Here is a 6350-nt window from a genome sequence, read left to right as displayed (position 1 = left end):
AACCCAGTTCTGTTTATGAACTATTCTGATCACCCAGGGGCACACCCATTTGGTGGTGGTGATGGTGGGGGCAGCCAAACAGATAGTTAAATTTCAACCCATCCCACAGCTGGATTCTTCATTGGTTCTAATTTTTGGTGGAGAGGCTGGACTTACTGGCTGCTGCCTTTGAGCTTTCCATATAGAAATGGCCCAAATAAATTCCCTGCCTTGCGCAGGACATTCTTCTGCAGAGTCTGGTGTGATGCTTTAGTGATTTGCATACCTTACTTTTCTTTTGCTTCTTTTTAAAGATAGTGTTGTTTGTTCAGTATCCATCCACACTGTTTACAGATGGCAAACAGGCAGATGGAGGACAAAGTGCTTGTGGAGGGGGGCAATGGTAAGAATATTGTTACACACCACTGCAATCCCTGAGCGGTGAGAGACTCTGCGGGTTCCAAGCGCTTACCCAGTGTTCATTTTTTAGGGAATGAGTGTCAGTGGAGACTGTGGTGTCTTTAGGATATATGGTTTTATTTACCCATGTATACAACCTGAGCATAGGATGGTGGGGCTAACAGCATTAACACTGCCATAGATACTGCTTTCCCTTTAGGTTTCCAGGGGAGCCCCAGCACAGAGCAAGACCTGTCTCTCTGTCTGTAGCTACTGTTTTCATATATGTACATATCTATATATATGTATCACACACAGAGACTACCGGTATATTTTTCTCCTATAGTCTGCTTAGGTGAGGGGATGCAGGAAAGGCTCACCTATTTGTTCTGTGAGCAACTTTTTTGGTTATGCTAAATTGTGGTATTTAACTAGTCAGTCCAAACCATTACCTTGAAAGAAGGAAATGGTTTGGTTGGTTTCCCCCTATACGTTCTACCTTCACAGATGCAGAATTGCAGATTCTGGAGGGGGAGCCAAGGTCCCATCCAGGCTGACCCTGCAAACTCATAACATTATGGATGGGATGGTCTTGGTGGAGGAGAGAACTGTTGCAATGTTGGCAATTGAGAAAGGTGAAGACAAAGGCTGCTCCCTTCCACACCAAACCCCTTTGGAGTCACTGTCACTGCTCTTCTGCAATTAGTTGGGAGCAGAACTCAAGGCCAAGATCCTTTTATAATGCTTACTCACAAGCCAAGTCTTGTTCAACAAAGATCCCTGGCAACATCACTTCACATTTTATTGCTTTCTGTGTTTGTTGGGGACTTTGCTTCACTAGAAGGATTTCAGAATGGAACCAATTTCCCAAGAAATGCTTTTTGGGGTGTGGAGTGGGATTGCAGACTGAGTGTGGACCACAAAGAAAAATTAAGTACTCTGTGTCTACTGATTCCAGAATAAAATGTTGTGTGAATGCAGCCTAAGAATGTCTTAAGAACTGGGGCCTCAATTTGCTTGTTTTCCTTCCCCACCTCACCTTCCTTTTCTCTCATGTATCTTAGATTATAAACTTGATGGAAAGGACATTTTTTTTTTAACCTTTGTACAGTGCCTGGAAAACTTTGGCACCTTATAAATTTTTATAAATTTTATATTTTTTTATTAATAATACACATGTAATGCTTTGAACTGTCACAATCTGCTATACATGCACTCATGCTATATAAAAATGTTAACTGTTTATGACAATATTTCTCCTCTATCTTTTTCTGCTCTATATCTGTAGATCTGCTACAGGTTACACAGGAAATTACTACAGATTGTGAACATGTATGATTTTTTGACCTCTTTACATGGGGCAACCTTTGCACTGACCCTTTGCAAAACTGTGTGCACCGAGAGTTAATTTTCTACATTAAATTGGTGCTTCCCCCCCCCGGGGGTACGCAGAGGTACGCATACCCCCTAAACATTTTGTGAATCTAAGTTTGGCCTCATTGAGGGACAGTATTTCAATATGAGTAGGAAAACGAGAGTATCCCTAAACATTTTTTTAAAAAAGAAAAAAAGCACTGCCTTAAATTATACACCGGGTATATAGAATTTGCTTTGAATAATAATATTTAAAAACGTCTTGAACTGATAAATGAGGTTATGGACAGTGTTTGTCAAACACTGATTTGCTTGGGAAAAGCAGAGAATCCAAGGGCCCTGCCATGGTTGACAGAAACTTAAAACATCAACAAATCTAGTATGGCATAATACATGTTGAGGAATAAAATCTACATGAAGTTTTATTTGCAGTTATTAGGTGTAGAAGTTGGAGGGACCTTATAAGTTTCTGTAGATGAGAATTCCCATCAATAGATATGTGAACTGTCATTCTCATGAAGTGGACTGTAGCCCATGAAAGGTTATGCTGAATTGTTAGCCTTTTATGATTCCACATAGTTCCCCCTCTCTCCGAATTTGTAACCAGCGAGGCCAAAAGACAATGAATCACAATGGGAAGCTGCAGTTCAGTTACATTTGTATACATAATTCAACATACGCACCAGCTGTCCCAGTTTACCAGAAACAGTACCCTTTTCTTGCTACACTTGCCTTGCAAATTGCTATCCCTGTTCTGGCCATTTGCAGATGGCATTTCAATTATTATTATTTTGCATGAGATACCACGCTTCCAGCTCCAGCTCTTTACCTAGGAGCTCTAGAGTTACACCCACAACCTACATTTACAGCACATGGCTTCCCCTGAATAATCCTGGAAACTGTAGTTTCTTAAATGTGCTGGGTATTTAGTTGTGTGAGGGGTAAACCATAGTTCCCTGGAGTGTTTTTTTTTTTTGAGGGGGGCAACCATGTGCTTCAGATGAATGGCACTGGATGTGGTGCTGCTATCCTAGGGAGATTTACTTCTTCAGTAAACATGCGTAAGAGTGTGCTGCATATAGAAACATGGGTAGACAATTTGTCTACTTGGCTTTGTAAATGCCTTAGAGATTTGTATGTACCGGTATTTATTTTATTAAGTTGTCTATAAATCTTGTTAAATAGGCAAATAAAATAAAAATAGAATGGTATTTGTACAAAAGCTTATGTTGGATTAAATTCACCTTTAAGGTGCTATAAGATAAATTGTTTTGCTTTCTTACTGACCAGCACCAGCTTTCCAGGTTTTCAGACAGGAGCCTTTCCCAGCCCTGGGACCTTTTGCATGTAAAGTAGGTGCTCTGTCACAGAGCTAGACCTTCTTCCACATTTCTGACTGGTTTTAACACCAAGCCAGTTCCTCCTTGTTGTTCAATGTATAGGACTAAGATATGGGAGACTATGATTCCAGTCCCCACTCAGTCGTGAAGCTCACTCGGTGACCTGGGGAAAATCGCTGTTTCTCAGCCTAACCTACCTCACAGGGTTGTTGTGCAGATAAAATGGGAAGAGGGAGAACAGTGAATGCCAGCTTGAGGCCATTGGAAGAAAGGCAGGGTATTTATGTGATAAAATGAAAATAATTATCTCTATCTCCCTGTGTATGTAATGTATCGGTCTCTGCCTATGTGTTTGAGCCACACAGACATCATATATACAAAATCACGCTACATGCTTATTGAGGCTTTGAGCAATATTTGGCGGGAATGACAACCCTGAAAACATGACCTAACCATCGCTCTGCTTTATTTCTGCCACCTGGTGGCCTCAAGCTTCCAAACTCTGATCCCAAAGCATCATTGAGGTTTACAACTACACTCCCCAGCGTCCACTTCTTCTTTCCCTGGTTACTACAACTCCCAGCATGCCTCGGGAGAAGCGAGCTTCACGGGAGTCCCCCTGCGCGCAAGGCCCTCCGGGACACGTAGTCCAGCCGCTCGCCGGCTGGAGGCTCTGGCGTTGGGTTGGCTGCCATGGACCAAAGGTGGGAGCCCTTCAGCGCGCGTGCGCAGCGCCTCGAGGCAGTCGAAGGGGAGCGGCGGGGCTTTGTGGCGCCTGCGCAGTGTCGACTCCGGAGGATCTCTCGCGAGGAAGGACGCCATTATCGCAGCCGCCCGACCAAACACCACGAGAATTCGGCAAGGCAAACGGTAACCTCGCTCTCCCCCGCGGCTGGGCGGCTGGCTCGGGCTGGAGCTCCTCGGCGCGGGCCTCGCGCGGCTCCCTCACGACGCCGGAAAACCCGCTCGGTTTCCCTCACAGCGCCTCGGCCGCTGGGCCGCGAGGGGGAGGCGGGAGGAGGGCGAGCGAGGGGCGGGGCTTCACTCTCAGCCTCTCACTCCCCCCCCCCGCGCCGCCGCCGCGAGCTGCTTGGCCCCTCCCCTCCTGGAACGGGAGGCGGGATTTCCCTGCTTATCTCTCTTTCACCGCCCCACCGCCTTGCACGAATTTAGATGATAAGACATCATTTATTTAGGATTATAAATGTTAAATATGTGTGCGTGTATCTGTCTGTTAGCTTCCTGATTTGCATATATTTGCATACCTCAATAATTCGTTGTTTTTTTTTTACACGGGTAAAATTACTCGTTTAAAAACGTAGGGTTGCAACTTTTTGATTTTCTAGATAATATTGATTGATCCTTATGGTTTCATCAGCGCGTGTGCTGGTGCCTTTTCTAAAAACAACAACAGCAACAAAATACAGATCCTTGCCTGGAAGGGCAGGCATACCTACTGGACACAACACAGAGATAAGGTTATAATCTAATCTGCTTTCCCACAGAAGAACAGTGTTCAAGGTGGATTGTAGTATAGGAAGTGGAAAACCACAACAAGCATGAATATGTGAGATTGAGTAAAAGCAAATTTGAATAGGTTGAAAATGTGTTCTTAATTTGGTGGGAAGCCACTTAAATGTATTTATTTACATATCAATGGGGTATTTTAGCCTATGGAAGCCTGGTGTCAGTCCTGTCACCAAGGTTTTGCTCTGTTGCTGTGCCTGGGCTCTGGAGTATCAGCTACCTCCCTGACAACATTTTGTCATCACTTGAAGATTGCTCTGTTCTGAGAAGCATTTGGCTTGCTTGTTTTTGATTATTTTTTGATTATTTGCTGTTTCTGTTGTATTTCTGTTTTTCAGTATGTGTTCACACACACACACACACACACACACACACACACACGGGATCTCCCAACCTTAGAACTTAATAATAACAATAATAGGATACTTAATTCATCTTGTCATGATGGAATCTGAGTGGATAATGTTTAGAAACACATTCAAACTACCTCTGTTTTGTAGTCATCCTCTTATTAACTCCCAGATTCGTCCTTTGCTACCAATATTTCATTGTCAGTTTCGTTCATTTTAACCTGATGAAATATTTTTACACTTGTTCAGTTATTGTCAAAAGGCTAATTGAACGTTACAATTTCAGTAATGCGCATGTGTTGAAACAACAACCACGTGAAATTTTGATTGTGACACGATGCAAAGAAAAATCCAATGAAAACATGTTTAATATTTTGTACCCATATTTATCCTTGGCTGGACTTGAAGTGAATGCTCTCCTTTTGATTAAGCTTGACGTGAATACAATACATAATCTAGTTTTAGGACAAGGATAGGGAATCTGTGGCCCTCTGGATGTTCATTTGGGAGGATGGAAGTTATAGTCCAACAAAATCTCCTGGAGGGCCACAGGTTCCCTATGCTTGCTGTAGGGCAAGCACATGTTTTCTAGGCTCTCACTCCCCATTGTTGATATAAGCTAAACTTCAATGATCTCCAGGCTACTTTACAATTTTGCAAAGTTGTAACCGGGCAAGCTTTGCATAGAACTGGGATAGGCAACTTGTTTAGTGCTATTAGAAAGTGAGATGGGCCACAATGAAGCTTGCTGCAAGTTTATTATAGGTAACTGATTATTAATACATAATATTATTTAGATAATTTCTCACAACCTAGTTAAATGTCAGGTGTGGCATGTAAATGTGTTGTATTTCTGTCTTCTATAATGCGGAACTTGTTTATACTGTGCTCTCAGTATGCATGAAGATATGATAATAGAGAAAAAGGGAGCTTACAATTTATCCAACCAGAACAGGAGAAGCAACAGAATAAGTCTGGAAATGGAAGTGGCAAGTGTAGCAAAGAGTAGCCCTTAAGGCGTCCTCATGGGTCATAATGTGGGGTTACAGTGGTACCTCTAGATGCGAACGGGATCCGTTCCGGAGCGCTGTTTGCATCTAGAAGCAAACGTAACTAGCGATGGCACGTCTGCACACATGTGTGTCGCTTTTCGCCACTTCTGCGCATGCACATGACGTCATTTTGAGCGTCTGCGCAAGCGGCGAAACCCGGAAGTAATGCGCTCCATTACTTCCGGGTTGCCGTGGAGCGCAACTCAAACGTGCTCATCCCAAAGCACATTCAACCTGAGGTATGACTGTACAAGTGAATTGTTGCACCCTGTTTACATTTCTTAAGTGCCGTAACATTTGCCCTCAAACTACACGTTGCCAGAGAGTGA

At 43.2% G+C, this 6350-nt stretch overlaps 1 protein-coding gene across 3 annotated transcripts in view; it reads left to right on the top strand.

Moving 5' to 3' along the window:
* The first annotated feature begins 3764 nt into the window (after positions 1–3764).
* BANP (BTG3 associated nuclear protein) overlaps positions 3765–6350 on the top strand; it is a 146670-nt gene continuing 144084 nt past the window's right edge. Inside the window, exon 1 of one of the 3 annotated variants that reach the window (XM_083626323.1) lies at positions 3765–3962. The gene's annotated coding sequence lies outside the window, so the exon portion shown is untranslated. The remainder of the gene's footprint in view (positions 3963–6350) is intronic. The other 2 variants (XM_083626321.1, XM_083626322.1) reach the window with 2 other exon arrangements.

The sequence above is a fragment of the Podarcis filfolensis genome (assembly GCF_964270895.1).
Source record: "Podarcis filfolensis genome assembly, chromosome: 8".
Lineage (NCBI taxonomy): Eukaryota > Metazoa > Chordata > Lepidosauria > Squamata > Lacertidae > Podarcis > Podarcis filfolensis.
The sequence above is the reverse complement of the archived record's forward strand: the minus strand, read 5'-3'. Positions and strand labels throughout refer to the sequence as shown.